The sequence below is a fragment of the Dendrobates tinctorius genome, unplaced genomic scaffold (genome assembly GCF_039654945.1).
Source record: "Dendrobates tinctorius isolate UK_male_01 unplaced genomic scaffold, ASM3965494v1 ptg000260l, whole genome shotgun sequence".
NCBI classification, from domain to species: domain Eukaryota; kingdom Metazoa; phylum Chordata; class Amphibia; order Anura; family Dendrobatidae; genus Dendrobates; species Dendrobates tinctorius.
Genome location: NW_027361927.1, coordinates 514,324 through 535,417, shown reverse-complemented (window position 1 = coordinate 535,417; position 21,094 = coordinate 514,324). Strand labels below are relative to the sequence as shown.

The following is a 21,094-nucleotide window of genomic DNA, read 5'->3' as shown; positions in this document are numbered from 1 at the left end:
GGGACTAAGTCCCCATGTCAGGCCACTGAGCATGCCCGTGGAGTGATCTCCCATTGGAGATCGAAGGTCACATGCTCAGGTCCTACTCGTGTTCAGATTTGCCTATTCGAGAAGCCAGGAATGTCCCAGACGCTCGCGGCTATAAAATAACCTGTATTTTCAGTCTATAAGGAGTGAGTGGTGTATGCACGTATGAATGTCTCTGGTGACTGACTCATTAAGAAACACTTACCCTTGGTATGCATGTGTTGTGCAGCCTAGCCTGCTAATGCCCAGGCTTAGGCAGGTCAGAGTTTGAGTCAGGCATTAGCCATCATCAGGGACTCGGCATGCCTCAGTGCCCCGTGCTCCGCACTCCATAGTCAGAGTCTATATCGGCACTCGTGGCAGCGACGCCACGCGCTAAGTGGGCCTAGAGGGACTCTACACCAAGGACACGGGGTTAGAGTTCTGTGGCCGCTTGCTGTGCACTCTTTGGCCGAGCTCTGTAAGTTTAACGGGCTCTGGCATCCAAGTTCAGCGGCTGTGCGGCTCTGTGAATTAACAGAGTCCGCTCCTGTTCACATTGGGTGACGTAACCCACGTGTGACTGTTTCTACGCCTCTCTATTCTTCCACCATTAACTAGCAGCAGTGTACCATCTCTGCACGGTGGAACCCAGGCTGCGAACGCACCCACTATTTTATAATTTGGTGCTTTCCGCCAGTCCTAACAGTCTGCCATACCGGAATTTGTAGGGTACTTGAATGACAATGCAATGATTTCAATTTACGGTTCATTCATCAGATTGACCCAATATGTATCTTGTTTTTGGATTTGAAATTACAAGGTTTTCCAGATGCTCCAATTGTCACTTCTACTCACTGTAAGCCGTTTGCTGGAAATAACATTTTGCATTCGAGGAGTAGCCATCCCAGTCACACCATCAAGGCAATTCCTGTCGGTGAGTGGACTTGGTTAACTAGAAATTGCAGCAATGTTAGTAGTATAAGAGATGAAATTAATTTGTGTTGTGACAGACTAAAAAAAGGGGTTATCCTCAGTGGTCACTTGATCGGGTCAGAAGTATTGTTCATGAAAAAAAAAAGTGAGGAATTCGTCACAAATTGGTGTAAAAATTCATTTAATACACAAAATAAAAATTGGTGTGCTCCATTAATTATAGCCCTCAATTTAATACAATAAAACAAATTATTTGTAAGAATATGGGCATATTGAAAGAATAACTGACAAGACATCATCTTCACTCGCAAGGTTGTCATATTGTTGCTAAAAAATCTTCCACATCGGGCAACATTCTTTCTCCAAGTTTTTTGAATTTTCGTAACAAATACCGCACACGGTTGGACCATATAGGATTTTACCGCTGCAGCACAGCCAAGTGCAGAACCTGTGCTCTTTCTAAAGTAATGCATTTCTTTACAGATAATAGCAATGTACAGCAATTTAAAATCCAACATTTCATTAATTGTAACAAAAAATGTTATATATTTGATCATGTGTACTGAGTGTAAATTAAATTATGTTGGCTGCACTATGCGCAAATTAAAGGTGAGGGTTTCAGAACACATAACCGATATAGTTTCTCTCAGCAATTCCAATCGGGCTATGTCTTTCGCCTCTAAACATTTTATCTCCCAACATCAAATATTTCATCTTTGCAAGTTGTAGGAATTGAAAAGGTTGAGGTTTCAGCAAGAGGTGGAGATTTGAAGCAGCGATTAATGACTAGAGAAGCCTTTTGAGAACATATGTTCCCCATGGACTTAATGCGCAAAGAAATTATGTTCCATTATTGAAGTGCTTGTATTTATTTTTCTCTTTTTCATCTTAATTTTATCCTTGTCTATTTGTATAAACTATTAATGTTTGTAATGGAATTAATTTGACACCATTTCTATTGGTGGTTTGTCATTATGCACCATGTGTGTAGGCTAGGAGTGATCTATACCGCATGTTGTTCATTCACTGGCAGCTTGGAAAAAAAAAAAAAAAAACAGTGGGTTGTTCGAAATGCGTTGCTACTGCTTTGCCTCTTTGCACTGATGTGGTATGTTGACCCTGATTTTATGCTCCAATAAATTTCATTTTTTATTTGGAATTTTTTTCTTTTTTGGATGTTTTACGTGGAACCACACGGAGTCCGTGCTTCCTATGCACCACCAGACAAGACAGGTAGGCTGGTTATGGATCCCTCTGCACTGGGAGGGAGCACCAGAGGTCCCCCCCAATTTACCATTGCCGCTGTGTAATAACACTGCCACAATTTACCACCAACTGCATGGGATGATTTCTCAGGTGTGTGATTGCCCGACAGATTATTCCATGAAAAATTGTTCTTCCTCTCTAGGTTTGTGCTTGGTTTCATCTTCTCTTGTTTGATGTGTGAATCCAGGATATCCCTGATTTGTTTCAATAATTCATAGTGCTTGTGGCCTCTGACCTACAGAAAGGTGTGTGATTAAGTGTATGGAGGAGAAATACGAATGTGCACAGATATGTGGGCAGGACTTTACCTGCAAGAAAAAGATCTTCCTCCATTTCCTCCTCCATTCGTTGCCGATTTCCTGGTCTTTCATTAACTGAAGCAGCTGAAATCCATAAATATCAAATTGCTGGTTAATATTTTATGTTACATCACAACCTCATGTTCTTTATGACTCCTATTTTCTAGCCAAAAGGAATTGCGGACTCAAGATGAAAAGGAATGGAAAGGACTAATTATAATAGCAAGACAGCACTAAAGCCGGGCATACTGTGGAGACCATCCATGGTTTTAAAAAAGAGAGTTGGTCTGATTATCACAGAGAACCTATGGACCATAAAAAAACTAAGCAGAAAATATGCACATATCTCTAAAAAAAAATGCATTCATTCCACTAATGCGCCTTGTAAAATTAATTTATCCTTCCAAATGTGGACAGCATGTCTGCCAATCTGACATGAATGCCACCCAGTCTCAAGCCAAAGGTTCAGACATGTGGAGCTGGAGAGACCCCCAACAATTCTCTTTTTTGCCAAGTAAAACCTGAAGTCAATGACAAATATTTTTTTGATTATGGATTATTAGGGATCATCTCCCCATAGACTAAGCTCCTGCATTCACCCCCTTTCTCCTTAGACTGTACATACATGTATTTTTACATCCTTGATTTGAGTAAGAAGCGGCTGGCCATGCTGCATTATCATGGAGGCCGGAGAGCAGCGTCACTCCATAGCCACATCACCCAATAGGGAAGCATGTAGTCCATGCCCCAAGAAGTTGGCCAAGTCTATGCGATGCTTAGTTACCCAAGTGAAAAAAAAAACAAAAGGAAATTATTGTATTTGAAAACTATTTGTGTCCTAAGTCCTATTAATTCTAGCAGTGTCATGCTCAAGTCAGAATTTACTAAAAGAACAACCCCTGATGTAAGGTTACATTGAGATATATATCTATATATATACACTCACTGGCCACTTTATTAGGTACACCATGCTAGTAACGGGTTGGACCCCCTTTTGCCTTCAGAACTGCCTCAATTCTTCGTGGCAGAGATTCAACAAGGTGCTGGAAGCATTCCTCAGAGATTTTGGACCATATTGACATGATGGCATCACACAGTTGGCGCAGATTTGTCGGCTGCACATCCCTGATGCGAATCTCCCGTTCCACCACATCCCAAAGATGCTCTATTGGATTGAGATCTGGTGACTGAGGAGGCCATTTGAGTACAGTGAACTCATTGTCATGTTCAAGAAACCAATCTGAGATGATTCGAGCTTTATGACATGGCGCATTATCCTGCTGAAAGTAGCCATCAGATGCCTGTTCTTAGCTGAGAGGAGTGGTACCCAGTGTGGTCTTCTGCTGCTGTAGCCCATCTGCCTCAAAGTTCGACGCACTGTGCGTTCAGAGATGCTCTTCTGCCTACCTTGGTTGTAACGGGTGGCAATTTGAGTCACTGTTGCCTTTCTATCAGCTCGAACCAGTATGCCCATTCTCCTCTGACCTCTGGCATCAACAAGGCATTTCCGGCCACAGAACTGCCGCTCACTGGATTTTTTTTCTTTTTTGGACCATTCTCTGTAAACCCTAGAGATGGTTGTGCATGAAAATCCCAGTAGATCAGCAGTTTCTGAAATACTCAGACCAGCCCTTCTGGCACCAACAATCATGCCACGTTCAAAGGCACTCAAATCACCTTTCTTCCCCATACTGATGCTCGGTTTGAACTGCAGGAGATTGTCTTGACCATGTCTACATGCCTAAATGCACTGAGTTGCCGCCATGTGATTGGCTGATTAGAAATTAAGTCTTAACACACAGTTGGACAGGTGTACCTAATAAAGTGGCCAGTGAGTGTATATACACACACACACACAAACTTGTGCGGTGCTCTGTTATCAGCCAGTGTGTGTGTGTATATAATATATATATATATATATATATATATATATATATATATATATACACACACATATACACACACACATACATACACACACATACATATACATACATACAGAAACTGGGTTACCCAACTCTCGGAAATCTAACTTCATCCATGACCATCTTCATAGCTCCTCAATCAAACCCCAACCCCCCCATCACTCTGATTACAGACCTTGAGTGACTGAGTTTTCTCTCTTTAGTCAGGATGATTAAGGAGAGCGTTCTTGACTTGCATTGGATACCACAGGTCAGGGGAACAGTGGTTCTAACACCACAGCCCATAAGAGGCATTACTGTTATGAATGAGTCACCGGAGGAGGAGAAAACAAAAATACAAGCTAAGTCCAGAAAACCGGAGAGGTTGGTAGCTATCGGATTGCAGACCCCTGATCCTATACACCACAACTAACAGTAGCCGTGGGGGGTTCCTACGGTGCCCTAGACCCCTCATCACAGCCGGAGAACTACATAAACCTAAAGAAGGAAAGGGGAAATCTAAACTGCCCCAGAGCAGACCCCAAAGCAATAGACAGCCCCCAACATGTATTGTTGGTGAAAAACAGATGAAAACACAAACACAGACAGAAAGACAGGCTGAGCAAACAATGGGGCCCAACTAACTAGATAGGACAGTACAGAAAAGATGCTGGCTGCAATCCGAAAAAAACCCTACCAAAAATGTCCCAACCGTCTGATAGGGAAAAAGGCCCTGAAGTCGCTAGACTTCAAAATCACTATATCAGCACTCAGGTATATTCTGAAAACAGAGCAACGAGATCAACTGATCAGAGACAAAAATGGAATTCAGCCAGTCCCAACCAGGACTGGCTGAATACAAACACTAAGGAAACCAGACAAAATCTCATGGAATAATAGCAGGGCAAAAACTTAGCTTTTAGTAGACAGGAACTAAGCTGGATGCAAGAGCTCAGAGCAGAAAGGATCACCAACAGCCCTGCAGGGCATCAGCTGCCTTATATCCACTCAGAAATTCCAGAGTCCAATCACACTCCACCTGTTCATATGACAGGTTCTTCCCATCCAAATCAATTTCACTACCTCTCTTCACCAGCAGAGGGAGTTCATCAGACATCAAAGGTGAAGGGGAGAATGAACTCACAACAGTACCTCCCCCTTGAGGAGGGGTCACCGAACCCTCATCCACACCACCAGGGCGATCAAGATGGGCCCGATGAAAAGCACGAACCAATCTTTCAGCATGAATATTGGATGCAGGGACCCAAGAATTATCCTCCTGGCCATAACCCTTCCATTTACTGAATACTGGAGTCTCCGTCTAGCCAGACGAGAATCCAGTATCTTCTCAACCTCATATTCCACATTACCTTCAACCAATACAGGGTCAGGAGGTGCCACCACAGGAATTACTGGCTCAACAAACCTCTTTAACAGAGACTTATGAAACACGTTATTGATCTTGAATGTAACAGGAAGAGCCAATCGAAGAGACCGGATTAAGAATCTCCAAAATCTTGAAAGGTCCAATAAATCTAGGTTTAAACTTTGGAGAAGCCACCTTCATAGAGATATTCTTTGATGACAACCAAACCATATCACCCACCTTAAACCGGGGACCAATGGTCCTATGCCAGTTGGAAAACCACTGGGCCTTTTCCTGGGAGAGAGACAACTTATCCACCACTTGGTCCCAAATCTGGTGCATTCTCTCCACCACAGTGTCAACACCTGGGCAGGCAGAAGACTCCACCTGCCCTGAAGAGAATCGAGGATGAAACCCAAAGTTACAAAAAAAAGATGACATCAAAATGGCAGAACTAGCTCTATTTAAAGCAAATTCAGCCAAGGGCAAAAATGAAACCCAATCATCCTGATCAGCAGAAATAAAACATCTCAAATAAGACTCCAAAGTCTGGTTTGTTCTCTCCGTCTGCCCATTGGTCTGAGGGTGAAATGCAGAGGAGAAGGACAACTGAATTTCCAGCTTGGAACAAAGTCCTCCAAAATCTAGAAACAAACTGAACTCCTCTGTCAGATACAATGTTCTCAGGAATCCTGTGCAAGCGAACCACCTGTTGAAAAAACAAGGGCACCAACTCTGAGGAAGATGGCAACTTAGGGAGTGGTACAAGATGGACCATCTTAGAGAATCTATCACAAATCACCCAAATAACAGTCATTCTCTGAGAGACAGGCATATCAGAGACAAAATCCATTGAAATATGGGTCCATGGTCTCCTGGGCACCGGCAAAGGCATCAACAACCCACTAGAGCAAGAACAAGGTTTAGAACGGGAGCAAGTCCCACAGGACTGCACAAAATTCCTGACATCACGAGACAAGGCGGGCCACTAAAAAGACCGACTCACCAAATCTCTAGTACCAAAAATACCTGGATGACCAGCCAATGCGGAGCAATGAATCTCAGACATCACTCTCTTCCTCCACTAGTCAGGAACATACAATTTTCCAATGGGACAACGCTCAGGTTTGTCCTCCTGAAACTCTTCCAGAACACATCTCAAACTGGGCGAGATGGCAGAAAGAACTACCCCCTCACCTAAGATGGTAGCAGGCTTGGTCACAATAGGAGAATCAGCAAAGACTCTCCTAGAGAGGGTGTCTGCCTTGACATTCTTCGTGCCCAGAAGAAAAGAGACCACAAAATCATAACGTGTGAAAAACAAGGCCCACCTAGCCTGTCTAGGATTCAAGTGTTTGGCCGACTCCAGGTAAATCAAATTCTTGTGGTCAGTAAGGACCACAACTTGATGTTTAGCTCCCTCCAACCAATGTCTCCACTCCTCAAATGCCCATTTCATGGCTAACAGTTCCCGATTCCCCACATCATAGTTACGTTCGGATGGTGAGAATTTTCGGGAAAAGAAAGCACAGGGATTCATTTTAGATGTTACAGGATCTTTTTGGGACACAACAGCTCCTGCACCAATCTCAGAAGCGTCCACCTCTACCTGAAACGGGAGTGAGACATCAGGTTGCCGCAAAACCGGAGCAGAAGTGAACCTTCGCTTCAGCTCTTGAAAAGAAGAAACAGCCTCCGGAGACCAATTCAGCACATCAGCCCCCTTCTTAGTCAAATCAGTCAATGGTTTGGCAATACCAGAAAAATTAGCTATAAAATTTACGATAAAAATTAGCTAAACCCAAAAACTTCTGGAGGGCCTTCAAAGAAGTGGGCTGAATCCAATCATAAATGGCCTGTACCTTGGCCGGCTCCATTTCAATAGTTGACGGAGACAAAATAAATCCCAAAAATGAAATCCTCTGTACACCAAAAAGGCATTTCTATCCCTTGACATACAGGGAATTCTCGCTCAAAATCCAGGACACAGTCCGAACATGTTCCACATGAGAGTCCCAATCCTTGGAAAAGATCAAAATATCATCCAGATAGATGATCTAAAATTTATCTACCAAGTCTCGGAAAATATCATTCATGAAGCACTGGAAGACAGAAGGGGCATTAGTGATCCCAAAAGGCATCACCAGGTACTCAATATGTCCCTCCGGAGTATTAAACGCCATCTTCCATTCATCCCCCTGCTTAATGCGAATAAGTTTATACGCCCCCCTGAGGTCAAGCTTGGTAAACCAGCAAGCACCTTTAACTCTGGAGAATAGATCAGAAATCAGGGGTAACGGATACTGATATTTAACAGTAATTTTGTTGAGGGAACGATAGTCAATACAAGGCCTTAATGAACCATCTTTCTTGGCCACAAAAAAAAAAAAAAAAACAGCACCTAAGGGTGAAGAGGATGGTCTAATATGACCCTTCTCCAACGACTCCTTAATATACGATCGCATAGCCTCGTGCTCGGGTACAGATAAATTGAAAAGTCGACCCTTGGGAAATATACACCCAGGGCTCAGCTCAATTGCACAGTCATAACTCCTATGAGGAGGCAAAGATGCAGACTCATTCTCACTAAATACATCATAAAAATCAGCCAAATAGTCAGAAACATCATGCGACTCGGGAGAGGTGGAGAAAATAGGAGCATCACTAAGGGCACACAGGCAACCCCAACTCACCACAGACACAGATTTCCAATCCAAAACTGGATTATGGATTTGCAACCAGGGAAACCCCAGAAAGATGGTATCATTCAAATTATTCAACACCAAAAATCTGCAATTTTCTTGATGGTCTGGGGCGACCTGCATTACCACCTGGGTCCAAAACTGAGGTTTATTCTTTGCCAAAGGAGTAGCATCAATACCCCTCAAGGGGATAGGCATCCGCAGAGGTGTCATAGGAAACCCACAACGTTTAGCAAAATCCAAGTCCATCAGGTTCATAGCTGCTCCCAAATTCACAAAAGCCTTAGCGGAAAATGTGGACAGGGAGCAGATCAGAGTAATTGCCAGAAGAAACTTAGGTTGAACACCACCCACAGCAAATGTGTGTGCAAAACGTTTCTCTCGTTTAGGGCAGACAGAAATAATATGAGAGGCATCTCCACAGAAAAAACACAGCTTATTACGCCTTCTGAACTCCTGACGTTGCGCCCTAGACAAAACTCTATCACATTGCATAGGTTCAGACATTTGTTCCACAGGTGGCAACACCTCTCGTGCAGTTATACGTTCACGCAAACGCCGATCAACCTGAATGGCTAATGACATAGAATCGTCAAGACCAGAGGGAACAGGAAATCCCACCATAGTATCTTTTACGGTTTCTGACAAACCCTTCGGAAAAAGAGCTGCCAAGGCACCATCATTCCAGGTAGTAAGGACCGCCCACTTTTGGAATTTTTGACAGTACAACTCTGCAGAATCCTGACCCTGGCTCAATGCCAACAGGGCCTTTTCAGCCTGATCAATAGCATTAGGTTCATCATACAACAACCCCAAGGCCTGAAAAAATGCGTTCACATCAGTCAGAATAGGATCATCAGGTTTCCAAGAAAATGCCCAATCCTGGGAATCGCCGTGCAGCAAAGAGATGACAATTTTAACCTGCTGCGCGGAGCTCCCCAATGAGTTAGGCTTCAAGGCAAAAAATAATTTACAATTATTCTTAAAATTCAGAAATTTAGACCGATCCCCAAAAAACACATCAGGAGTAGGGATCTTTGGTTCAGCAGCATGTGAATGAGCAAGATAGGCGGAAATTCCCCGCACTTCAGCAGTAAGCTGCTCCACACGATCAGACAATTGCTTAATCTCCATTGAGAAAAAAATCCCCCTACAGCCTCAGAGAAAGAGAGAAAAAAATATACACCAAAAAAAAATTCTGACACTTTTTTTTTTTACAATTCTTTCTTGCTATTGAGCACCCTAGAATCTGCGGTATGGCTGGTGATTCTGTAATGAATGAGTCACCGGAGGAGGAGAAAACAAAAATACAAGCTAAGTCCAGAAAACCGGAGAGGTTGGTAGCTATCGGATTGCAGACCCCTGATCCTATCCACAACAACTAACAGTAGCCGTGGGGGGTTCCTACGATGCCCTAGACCCCTCGATCACAGCCGGAGAACTAAATAGGCCTAAAGAAAGAAAGGGGAAATCTAAACTGCCCCAGAGCAGACCCCAAAGCAATAGGCAGCCCCCAACATATAATGACAGTGAAGCAAGATGAAAAAACACACACAGATAGAAAGATAGGTTGAGCAAACGACGGGGCACAAGCTAACTAAAAAGGACAGGATAGAAAAGCTGCTGTCTGCAATCCGTAAAAAACCCTACCAAAAAATGTCCCAACCGTCTGATAGGAAAAACAGGCCCTGAAGTCGCTAGGACTTCAAAATGACTATCCGCACTCAGGTAAATTCTGAAGACAGAGCAAAGAGACAAACTGATCAGAGACAAAAATGGAACTCAGCACACCCCCGACTGGGGATGACTGAACTCCAAAAAACATGGTAAACAAAACAAAACTAATAAGTTCAATAGCAGAGCAAAAACTTCTTTGGGAAGCAGGAATCAGACTGGTCTCCAAGAATCCAGCAGAGAAATCACCAGCGACTCAGAAGGGCGTCGGCTGCCTTATATTCAGTCAGAAGTTCCTGTTACCCAGTCATCATCTACCAGATCAGGTGTTTGGTAATCAGTCTCACTACCTTCCTTCACCAGAAGAGGGAGTTCATCAGACATCGACGGTGAAGGGGAAAATGAACTCACAACACCTTACTGTATACTGTTGCACAGCTTGTTGCACAGCTCCTGGATACCCAGAGTTGCAGTAGGAAACTTCACAGAGAAGATTACATGGGATAACAAGCTTTTACTTATAACAACACGAGGTAAAGTAAAAATGCACAGTCATGCAATGCTGCATCAGGAAGTAGTAAAAACAAAACTGAAACTAACAAGAGAGACTTTCTTTTACAATACATTAAGCAAGGAAACTTTACACAACATCGCCATCTATTCTTCACATTAGTCTCTGATGTTTCAGCATTCAATGCCTTTGTAAAAATGTCTGCAGTCATATCTTCAGTTGGACAATATTGTTATTTCAGGATTCCTTGTTCCTGATGATCCCTTAAGAAATGATACTTCACATGAATGTGCTTGGTTCTTGGGTTAACCCTTTCCATCTGAGCAAGACATTCTTGATTGTCCTCATTTTTGTTGGTTCCAACTGTAGTTGTCCTAGGTCTGTTAGCGATTGTCTTAACCATAGAACTTCTTGACTCGCATGTCCTGCTGCAATATATTCTGCTTCTGTTGACGACAGCCTTACTAATGATTGTTTTTTACTAGTCAACTAATTGGTCCACCTGAGAGAAAGAAAAGAAAGCCACTGGTAGATTTTCTGTCAGTTGGATCTCTAGCCCAATCTGTATTAACGTATCCAGTTAAAATACATTTCTCACTTTTAGGCAGTTTCAGTTTAACATTGCAAGTTCCTTTCAAATAACATATTACTCTCTTCACGGCATTCCAGTCCGATTTATTTGGCTTAGATATTTTTCTACTCAGAATTCCTTCTATGGCTGGGATGTCTGGCCTTGTAACAGTCACTAGACACAGTATTTTTCCTATTGCCATTCTGTACTTTTCATTAATTGGTAACACATTTTTCTTACTATTCTTCATCACTTTAAGATAATTTGTTTCCTTTGGAGACTTTGCTATTTTTCCATCCTTTAATCCAAATGTTTTGGTTATGTCTTGAATCATGTGATTTTGATTAAGTAGGAAACTTCCATCTTCTCTTTCAATCTGTATTCCTAGGTACTGTTTCACATTTCCCAAGTCTTTGATCTCAAAATGTTGATTCAGAATTTTTACTATATCCTCTTTATCCCTTTCTTTCAAAACAAACTAATGAACAGATGGATTTATGTACTCATATACTCGTATGTTGATGACATTTTAGTCTTTTTGTGTATAGGCAAGGATCAGCTTTGCTTCTTTGAAATTTTTCATTTGTGAGCACTTCCGTGATTTTATTATTCCACGCTTTAGCAGCTTGTTTTAAACAGTATATATACACACTTTTCTGTAATTTGCAAACCATGTTTGGGTTACTTTCATCTTTTAATCCTGGAGGTTTGTCCATGTAAATATCTTCTGTTAAATATCCATTCAAAAAAGGTGTCTTTACATCCAGATGTTTCAGTTCCATTTGTTTCATTGCTGTAACTGCAAGCAAAGTTCTTCTTGTTGTAAGTTTGACAACTGGAGCAAATATTTCATCATAGTCGTCTCCATATTTTTGAGAATAGCCTTTAGCTACAAATCTTGCTCGCTATTGTTCAGTTGTGCCATCTGTTTGGTACTTTACTTTAAAAACCATTTACATGCTATAGCTTTTCTTCCTTCTGGTAATTCTGTTAGTGTCCATATATTTGAGTCATGCATGGATTTTATTTCTATTATTGCTGCTTCTATCCATTTATTAGTTTCTTCAGGAAGTCGAGATATGTCTACTCAAGAGGTGGCTCATAAATTTTACTTGTTGCCTTGTATGAGAGGCGTTTTGGTGGTTTTCCTTGGTTTTCTCTTGTTGAGCATCTTGTTTCTATGTCTGTTTGTATTTGTATCTCTTCAATTTCAGTATTCTGTTTATCAATTTCAACTTTTACATCAGATATTCCTTCAGCTACATCACTGCTGTTTTTCTCATTTTTTGTTTCCAGTGAAATAAGTGTCTTCATTCAGATCCTCAATGAATGTCACACTCTGTTACTCACCGTAACTTTGTTATGGGATCCAGGATTCTATATCCTTTGCAATTTTCACTATATCCAACAAATATTCCTTCTATGGACCTACGAGGGGCGATACAAAAGTAATGATAATCTGTTATTTCTATTGCACACAGAAATTAAAATAAAATGTTTTCTTCTCTCTTAGGTACCCACTAGTCAAGGAAAAAAAAAATCACTTAAATAGGCCATGATTCCCGGGAGTTACATTCATTTGAATATGAACTGCCAAGGAGTGAACATCAAAATGGAAAAAAATGAGCTCAGAGCTGTCAAATACCTCTGCTTGAAAAAAATGTCTACCAAAGACATACACAGCGACTTAGTGGAAACATTAGGGGGCTCTTCGCCTCCATATTCCACAGTTGCACGCTGGGCCAAGGAATTTAAGCTGGGAAGAACATCGACGGAAGATGAACATCTCGAAGGACGCCCATCCACGTCCCTCAATGAAGAAAACGTGAAAAAAGTTGATGTGTTGGCAGATCGAAGAGTGACTATCAGGCATGTAGCTGAGGTCACAGGGATCTCATATGGCAGTATTCAAAGAATCCTTGCAAAAGAATTGCATATGAGAAAGGTCTCCGCACGTTGCGTGCCAAAAATGTTAACCGACGAACAAAAGAAACGAGTTGACATTTCAATAGCAAATCTTGAAAAGTTCCAAGCAGACAAGGAGATTTTGTCATGTTTTTTGACCATGGATGAGACCTGGATCCACCACTTTGATCCCGAAACGAAACAATCGATGACATGGAAACGAGCCGAAGAAATTCAAAATGTCAAGCTCAGCAGGGAAGGTTATGGCGTCTGTTTTTTGGGATGCTGAAGGAATAATTATGGTGGACTATTTGGAGAAGGGAGCCACTATTACGGGCTCCTACTACGCAGAATAAGAAGATTGCGGGAGGCTATCAAGGAGAAAAGGCGCGGAAAACTGCAGGCTGGAGTGCTGTTTCACCAAGACAACGCACCGGCTCACAAAGCTGCAGTTGCCATGGCTACCATTCAAGAAGCGGGCTTTGAACTGGTGGAACACCCCCCCTATTCGCCAGATCTAGCCCCCAGTGACTTCTTTCTCTTTCCTCGGCTCAAGGAACACCTCAGGGGCAAGAAATTTGACAATAGCGACGTGATAACCGCTGTTGGGGAGATTTTTGAGGGTCAAGATCAAGAATTTTTTTCGAAGGGAATTCTAAGTTTAGAAAAGAGATGGACTAAATGTATAGACTTGTTAGGAGACTATGTAGAAAAATATATATATTTTTTTACTATATTCATTGTGTTTATTATTGATCATCATTACTCTTTGATCGCCCCTCTCGTATTTTAAGTTTGGAACGTTCTTCTCTTGGAATGAATACAAAAACTTTACAACCAAAAACTCTTAAATGATTAGCACTTTGTTTCATACCTTGCCACAGTTCATATGGAGATTTTTCAGTTTTCTGGAAAAAGTTGGTTTTGTAGATAGGTAGCTGTCATTGATGCTTCACCCCAATATTTCTCTGGTAGTTTGAAATCGGTCAGCATACACCTTATCATTTCAGTCAGATCTGTTTTTCCTTTCTGCTACTCCATTTTGTTCAGGTGTATATGGAACAGTCTTTTGATGCTCTATACCATTTTGTCTTAAGTAGTTTTCCATTTCGTGTCTTGTAAATTCACCTCCATTATCACTTATGACAATTGTCTTCCTCTGAAACTTGTTATTTGACTTTGTCATGTAGTCTACTAGTTTATTGAAAACTTCGCTTTTGTTGTTGATCAAGTATGTGACTCTGCATCTTGAGTAGTTATCTATAAAAGTCACCATATATCTATTGCCTCCTGATGTAGTCACTTTCATGGGTCCACATAGGTCAGTATGCATCAAATAAAGTGGTATTGTGCTATTCATTTCACTTTCTTTAGGAATAGATATCCTTGTGGCTTTAGATTTTATACAACATTCACATCTTACGGTAAGTGAGCAATCAGATATCAAAAGATCCCTTGTCAATTCTTTCCTTTGTTGCTCCATTATACTTTCAGAATGTCTGTGTCATAGACATCTATGCCACATGTGAATACAATACTTGTGATCATGTGTACACAACTTCATCTGTTCCTTTAATGTGTCTAGATGATCTAATTGTTCATCTGCCTTGACATTGATTATTACCTTATTTACTGATAGGATTGTACATTCATCATCTTTAAATTTTACAGAGATTTCTGGTGTCCTGGGTGTCTGGGATTATCTGTGCTTGGGATTCTTGGTGCCTGGGCTTCTCGGTGCCTGGGCCCATAACCTGTTGCACAGCTTGTTATATAGCTCCTGGATACCCACAGTTGCAGTAGAAAGAGCAGATTTACATGGGATAACAAGCTTTTCCTTGTCCAAACATGAGGTAAAGAAAAAATGCACAGTCATACAATGCTACAATGCTGCATCAGGAAGTAGTGAAAACAAAAATTAAACTAACGAGAGACTTTCTCTTGCAATACATTAAACAAGGCATCTTTACACAACATCCCCATCTACTGTCAGATCAGCATAAAGTCCTCCGTCACACAAAGAATAAGTCCACAACTGTTGCATATGCCAACATATACACTATAACATTATATATTATATATCCACTTACATAATTGACTTGGCAAACTGGATGTGTCTGAATGTCCCAGATAACCACCACCTTTAAGGCCTCTTTCACACTTCAGTTTTTTGCAATCAGTCAAAATATGCCAAAATTTGAAAATGGCGGATTCGCTTTTCTCGTGGCGGATCCGCCATTTTTTCCCATTGAAATACATTAGTGGCGGATTGTAGCGGATGGTCGTCCGCTACTCGGCGGATCCGCCATATTCCTGGCGGATTCTGTCTGAGGGGGACGGAGTTTTCTACTTTTTGTCGGCGTCAAAATAGCGGACAATGGCGGATCTACCGTCGTCCGCAAAGCGGTAGAATGGGCACCTATGGGCGGCGGATACGCCGGCATCCGCTATTTTGCAGAATCCGCAAAATCGCACTGAGCATGCTCAGAAAAAAAAGATACTTTTCTAGACAGTCCCAAAACTATATAAGGTGGGCTAATTGGGCCCAGACATTCAGTAGCAGCAGCACCAAGACACAAGCATACCAGCCAGAGCCAGCCTACCAGCAAGCATCAAGCCATAATGAAGATACAGAGCCAGACATCCTTCAACAGCCAGAAGGAAAGAAGACCAATCTAGAGCTATAAAACCTGCCTTCCCAGCTGCAAGTCTTCCACCTGCAATACCCCTGGAGCGCGCGTGTGTGTGTGTGTTGTTTTTTTTTTCCATACTTTATTTTTCTGCTGCATGTGTATTGTATTGTATTTTCATATTTGCCATTGTGGTGTATCTGTAGTATATTTTTTTTCACTTTTTCATTTATTGTGGTATTTAAAATAAAGAGCGGAGTAGCTCCTATTTGTGTAAATCAAAAAAAAGCTAAGAAATAAAAACACTTTTTTGAAAAAAATCTCTGTAGTATCATTTTAAAACCAGGTAAAATTAAGTATGGTTATGTACCATAAAGGTACTTGTATTTTTCAAAACAAGTGTGGGGATACACAGCAATTACACAGTTAACATCACTGTGTTTACACTCGGTGAGAGGTTTTCAGGGAATTCAACCACATGCAAACACAAGTGTGGGGATACATAGCAATTACACACCGTACATCACGATGGTTACAATCTCGGTGAGAGGTTTTCAGGGAATTCAAACACATACAAACACTTAAATCTGAAAATATCAATGAATATTTATTTTTGCTATTTAAATTTTGTTTTCACTTTGATATCATTTCAGTAAGTGACGCACAACTGCCAAGCAGAAGGATACAGCAGTCTGCATCCAGAAACCAGAGTGTGCAATTTCCCAGTAAGTATAAATGCCTGAAAGCTTTGGATATCCTGTGAAAAGTAGCTTAACAAGTGTCTTTATACTTGCAGATCCAGCCAGGAAGATCCCAGCCGAGCCAATCATTAAGGTTGCAGGAGACCCACACCATTTTGTGATATTTTAAAAGCAAGTATAAATGCCTGAAAGCTTGGGATATCCTTTGTATAGTAGCTTAACAAGTGTCTTTATGCTGGGACCTTCCTTGCTGGATCTTCAAGTATACCCTCAAAGGTCGCAGGAATGTCTTCTCCTGAAAGCTCCCCCTCACATCATCAGCGAACTGAGGTAAATATATATATTTTTTTAACTCTTTTTTTTAATAAACCCTATATTCATATATTATGTTTTCACAGGAAGCTGACTCAGAGGAGCTTCCAGGAGGAGAGACACAAGGAGGGGGCGCACAGAGTGTAAGTTTGGGACAAACATATATACATAATGCTACACCCAACCCAAACATTCATCACAGCGAACACAATAACTACGCATCCATCCAAACCAAATTTTTTTATTTTGCAGTCTTCAGAATCCGGAGCCCGCACTAGAGCGACTCCCAGGACATCCCAGGGTCGTTGAGGTGATGCCTCTGGTGGTCGGCAAACGGTAAGTAACCCTCTTTGGATAATTGAGTAAATGAACATCATGTGTTTGAATAGAAAGTAATTTTTTTTTGTATTTTTTTTTCTTCACAGGTTTCACAGCGTGCTCCCCGGAGACAACTTGAGGAGGGTGTAGTAATTGACACAGATAACCTCATCCATGAGGTTGAAAACCGGGAGCCGCTGTGGAACATGGGAAACCGTTTACACGCCGACCAACCAACCACCCAACGGCTCTGGGATTAGGTGTGTTCTGCAGTTATAGAGAACTGGGAGGAGCTCAATGCGAGGGCCAGGGATTTAGTGCGTAAGTATTACAACTTCAGTAACTTATATTCCAGCATGTGAAGTGTTGAATACTAAACCCCTTTATTTTTATCACACGGTGGCAGTTGCTCAGGGATCGCTTCAAGAGGGACTTCAACAAAGAGATGCAGGCCCCGAGTGGATCGGGAGGACGCCAGGGACACCAATACAAGAACTACAAAGCCCTAGGGTTCCTCCCATCGACTATGGTGTCCAGAAGGTAAATATTCCACAAACCATTTCTGTAGTAGAAATGTTTACATGTTTAACCAATTTTTTTTTCAGCAGAGTTAAATTAAATATCAATATCTTTAATTTATTTTTTTTTCTTTTTTTTTAGCACCATCTGCAGCACTCGGGAGCCTGCATCAGAGTTGCGTCCCTCTGGAGTGATCCCTTGTGAGACCGCCCCCGGTGACCATATCGAGGTATCCGACCCCTCTCTACCTACCCTCTTGTATTCGTCCCTCTATCCCCTCCACCAGCACTGGAGCAGCAGGGCAGACTTCATCACATGAAGCTGCTGGTGACGACTTGTTCCCTGTTCCCCACCCCTCAGACACTGCCGCAATATCTCTACCAACTTTTGGTTCTGGCCGGCAGCGTCTGAGGAGTCAGGAAAGGATGACCTTGTCTGACTGTTTGAGTCTAAACTCATCTGTCCAGCATGGTTTCCAGAATTTTGGACAACGTTTATCTTCTGGGTTGACCATGATCAAAGTATCATGGAACTCAGAAGATACATGGAACAGATGAATTTAGAATCAAACCAGACGCCGAGACATCTTTTTTCAATCTGTTGTCCGGCAAATGGAAGGTTTAAGTACTCACCAGCAGATGCGTGTGATGCAAGCCTGTCAGAATGCTCTGGTGGAGGTACTAGCAGAAGCATCCCATCCTCCCCCTGTCCATCCTCCCCCTGTCCATCCTTCTACCACCATCCATCATACAACTGCCCATCCTCCTACCACTCCCTCTCCTTTCTCTAGTTCCCCATTCCATTCTTCCCAGTACCTTCCTTCCCCATTGCATTATACCTCAATGCCCTCACCATGCCCACCCCCACATACACCTTCAATGTACCTACAAACTTTGTCTGTCCATCCACTCCCAATCCCAACCACATCTTTTGAACCCCCCTTCCACTCCTGATCCTCACCAACTCCCTTCCCAGTCCTCTACCCCCCCTCTCGATGTGGTCAACCCTGTTAACTCCTCCGATACTATCTCCACTCAACATTATAATTTATAAATGTTTTATTTATTGTTAAAAAAAAAAAATTATATGCCCAAAAAAATGTTTCTAAACTTTAACAAAAAAAGGTAAAATATATATACCACCAACAAAAAAAATTAACCAAAAAAATGGTTAATATATCTTTAAAAAAAAAATAAAGAATTCACAAATAAACAATGGTTTTTCTTTTCAAAGAACTTTATTGTGTTGTTTCTAGTGTTGAGCATTCCGATACCGCAAGTATCGGGTATCGGCCGATACTTGCTGTATCGGAATTCCGATACCGACTTCCGATATTTTTTCAATATCGGAAGTCGGCATCGGAATCAGAAGTTCAAAGTTGATTGACAGCCTGACGTCATCATGATGCGCGGTGTGTGCGCATCATGATGCACCGTCATTTCGGGCCTTCCGGGGGTCTCTGCCGGCCTGCCGGGGGGCTGTGTGGACTGCCCGGGGTCTGTACCGGCCTGCCGGGGGGCTGTGTGGACTGCCGGGGTCTGTACCGGCCTGCCGGGGGGCTGTGCTGGCCTGCCGGTGGTCTGTGCACCCTGTGGGGGTCTGTACCGGCCTGCCGGGGGGCTGTGCCGGCCTGCCGGTGGTCTGTGCACCCTGTGGGGGTCTGTACCGGCCTGCCGGGGGGCTGTGCCGGCCTGCCGGGGGGCTGTGCTGATGTCCGGGGGTCTGTGCAAGCATCGTCCGATGGGACTACAAGTCCCATCTGGCGATGCCTGCTACCATGACAGTGATTGACACATTAGCCAATGATGGGACAGTAGTAGTCCCATCATCCGGCTAATGTGTTAAATGTTAAAAAAAAAAAAAAAAAATACTACATACATACTACATGCATGCTACATACATACTACATGCTACATACATACTACATACATACTACATACATACTGCATGCTACATACATACTACATACATACTACATGCTACATACATACCACATACATACTACATACATACTACATGCATGCTACATGCATGCTACATACATGCTACATGCATGCTACATACATACATGCTACATACATACTACATACATACTACATGCTACATACATACTACATATATACTACATACATACTACATGCATGCTACATACATACTACATGCTACATACATACCACATACATATTACATGCTACATACTACATACATACTACTTGCATACTACATATATACTACATGCATGCTACATACATACTACATACATACTACATGCTACATACATACTACATATATACTACATACATACTACATGCATGCTACATACATACTACATACATACTACATATATACTACATGCATGCTACATACATACTGCATGCATGCTACATACATACTACATACATACTACATGCTACATACATACCACATATATACTACATACATACTACATACAATACATTCATACAATACATACATAGACATACAGTACATATAACATAGAGTAACATACTTACCAATACTTGTCACATTGTTCCCCGAAGCCATTGTCTTTTACGGAATAAATATTAACATAACAAACCACAAAAATACTCACCCACGATCCGAAGCAGTCCACGAGTGTGTCCCACGACGATCTTGGGTAGAGAACTGCAGCATCAGCTGTTGCTGCCGTTCTCTACGGGCTGCAGGAATCCAATGACGGAAGGTAGGTATCCTTCCGCACTGTATTCCTCCGCCACTTAAAAAAAAAAAGTCCCTAGTCTCACTTTATGCCATTGCTGTGTGGGAATTTACATTCACCCAGAGCACTACATTGTCCTCGCAGTGTATGGAGCCAGAATCTGACCCTGATGAAACTCAGGTTCCCCTTCCCGCATACTATACCACCTTACACGGTGACACAGAGGAAAGTGCACATAAAATTGAAGAGGAGGTGATGAATGACCCAGTTGTTGACCCAGATTGGCATCCATTGTGGGAAGAGGGTGCCGCTGCCAATAGCTCAGATGAGGAGGAGGAGGAGGATCCGCAGCAGGCATCAACATCACAACAGCTGTTATCTGGCAGGCCCGTAGCAGTCGAAAAACATGTTACAAAAACCAAAAGAGTTGCAGGACAGCTTGGCCAGATGGTCAAATTAGCACAGCGTGCAAGGCCTCAAAATGTCTTCCATAGTAGGAAGACTGCAGTGTGGCACTTTTTTTAACAAAATCCTAATGATCAGGCAAAGGTTCTGTTAGGCTAGTTTCACACTAGCGTTTTTGAGCGCAGCGACGGCCTGCGCATGGCCGGCGCCAAGCCCCGCCCCCTGCCATGCCTCCGCCGGTAGCTCCACCTACCGGCGCATGACGCTGCATGCGCACCCCATCTTTATCACTGGGGGCGCAGGCCGTGCGCAGTTTGCGTTTGGCGCCGCATGCGTCCTTTTGACGGTGCGCCGACCTGCGCCAAACGCAACCTGCTGCAGTTTGGTTG

At 42.4% G+C, this 21,094-nt stretch overlaps 1 long non-coding RNA gene across 1 annotated transcript in view; it reads right to left on the bottom strand.

Annotated features, from left to right (window-relative positions):
- Positions 1-1,222: 1,222 nt before the first annotated feature.
- Positions 1,223-21,094, bottom strand: part of LOC141069371 (uncharacterized) — a 79,406-nt gene continuing 59,534 nt past the window's right edge. The window contains exons 2-3 of the long non-coding RNA XR_012226565.1: positions 2,517-2,591; positions 1,223-2,443 (exon numbers count right to left, since the gene is read on the bottom strand). This is a non-coding gene — a long non-coding RNA (uncharacterized lncRNA). The remainder of the gene's footprint in view (positions 2,444-2,516; positions 2,592-21,094) is intronic.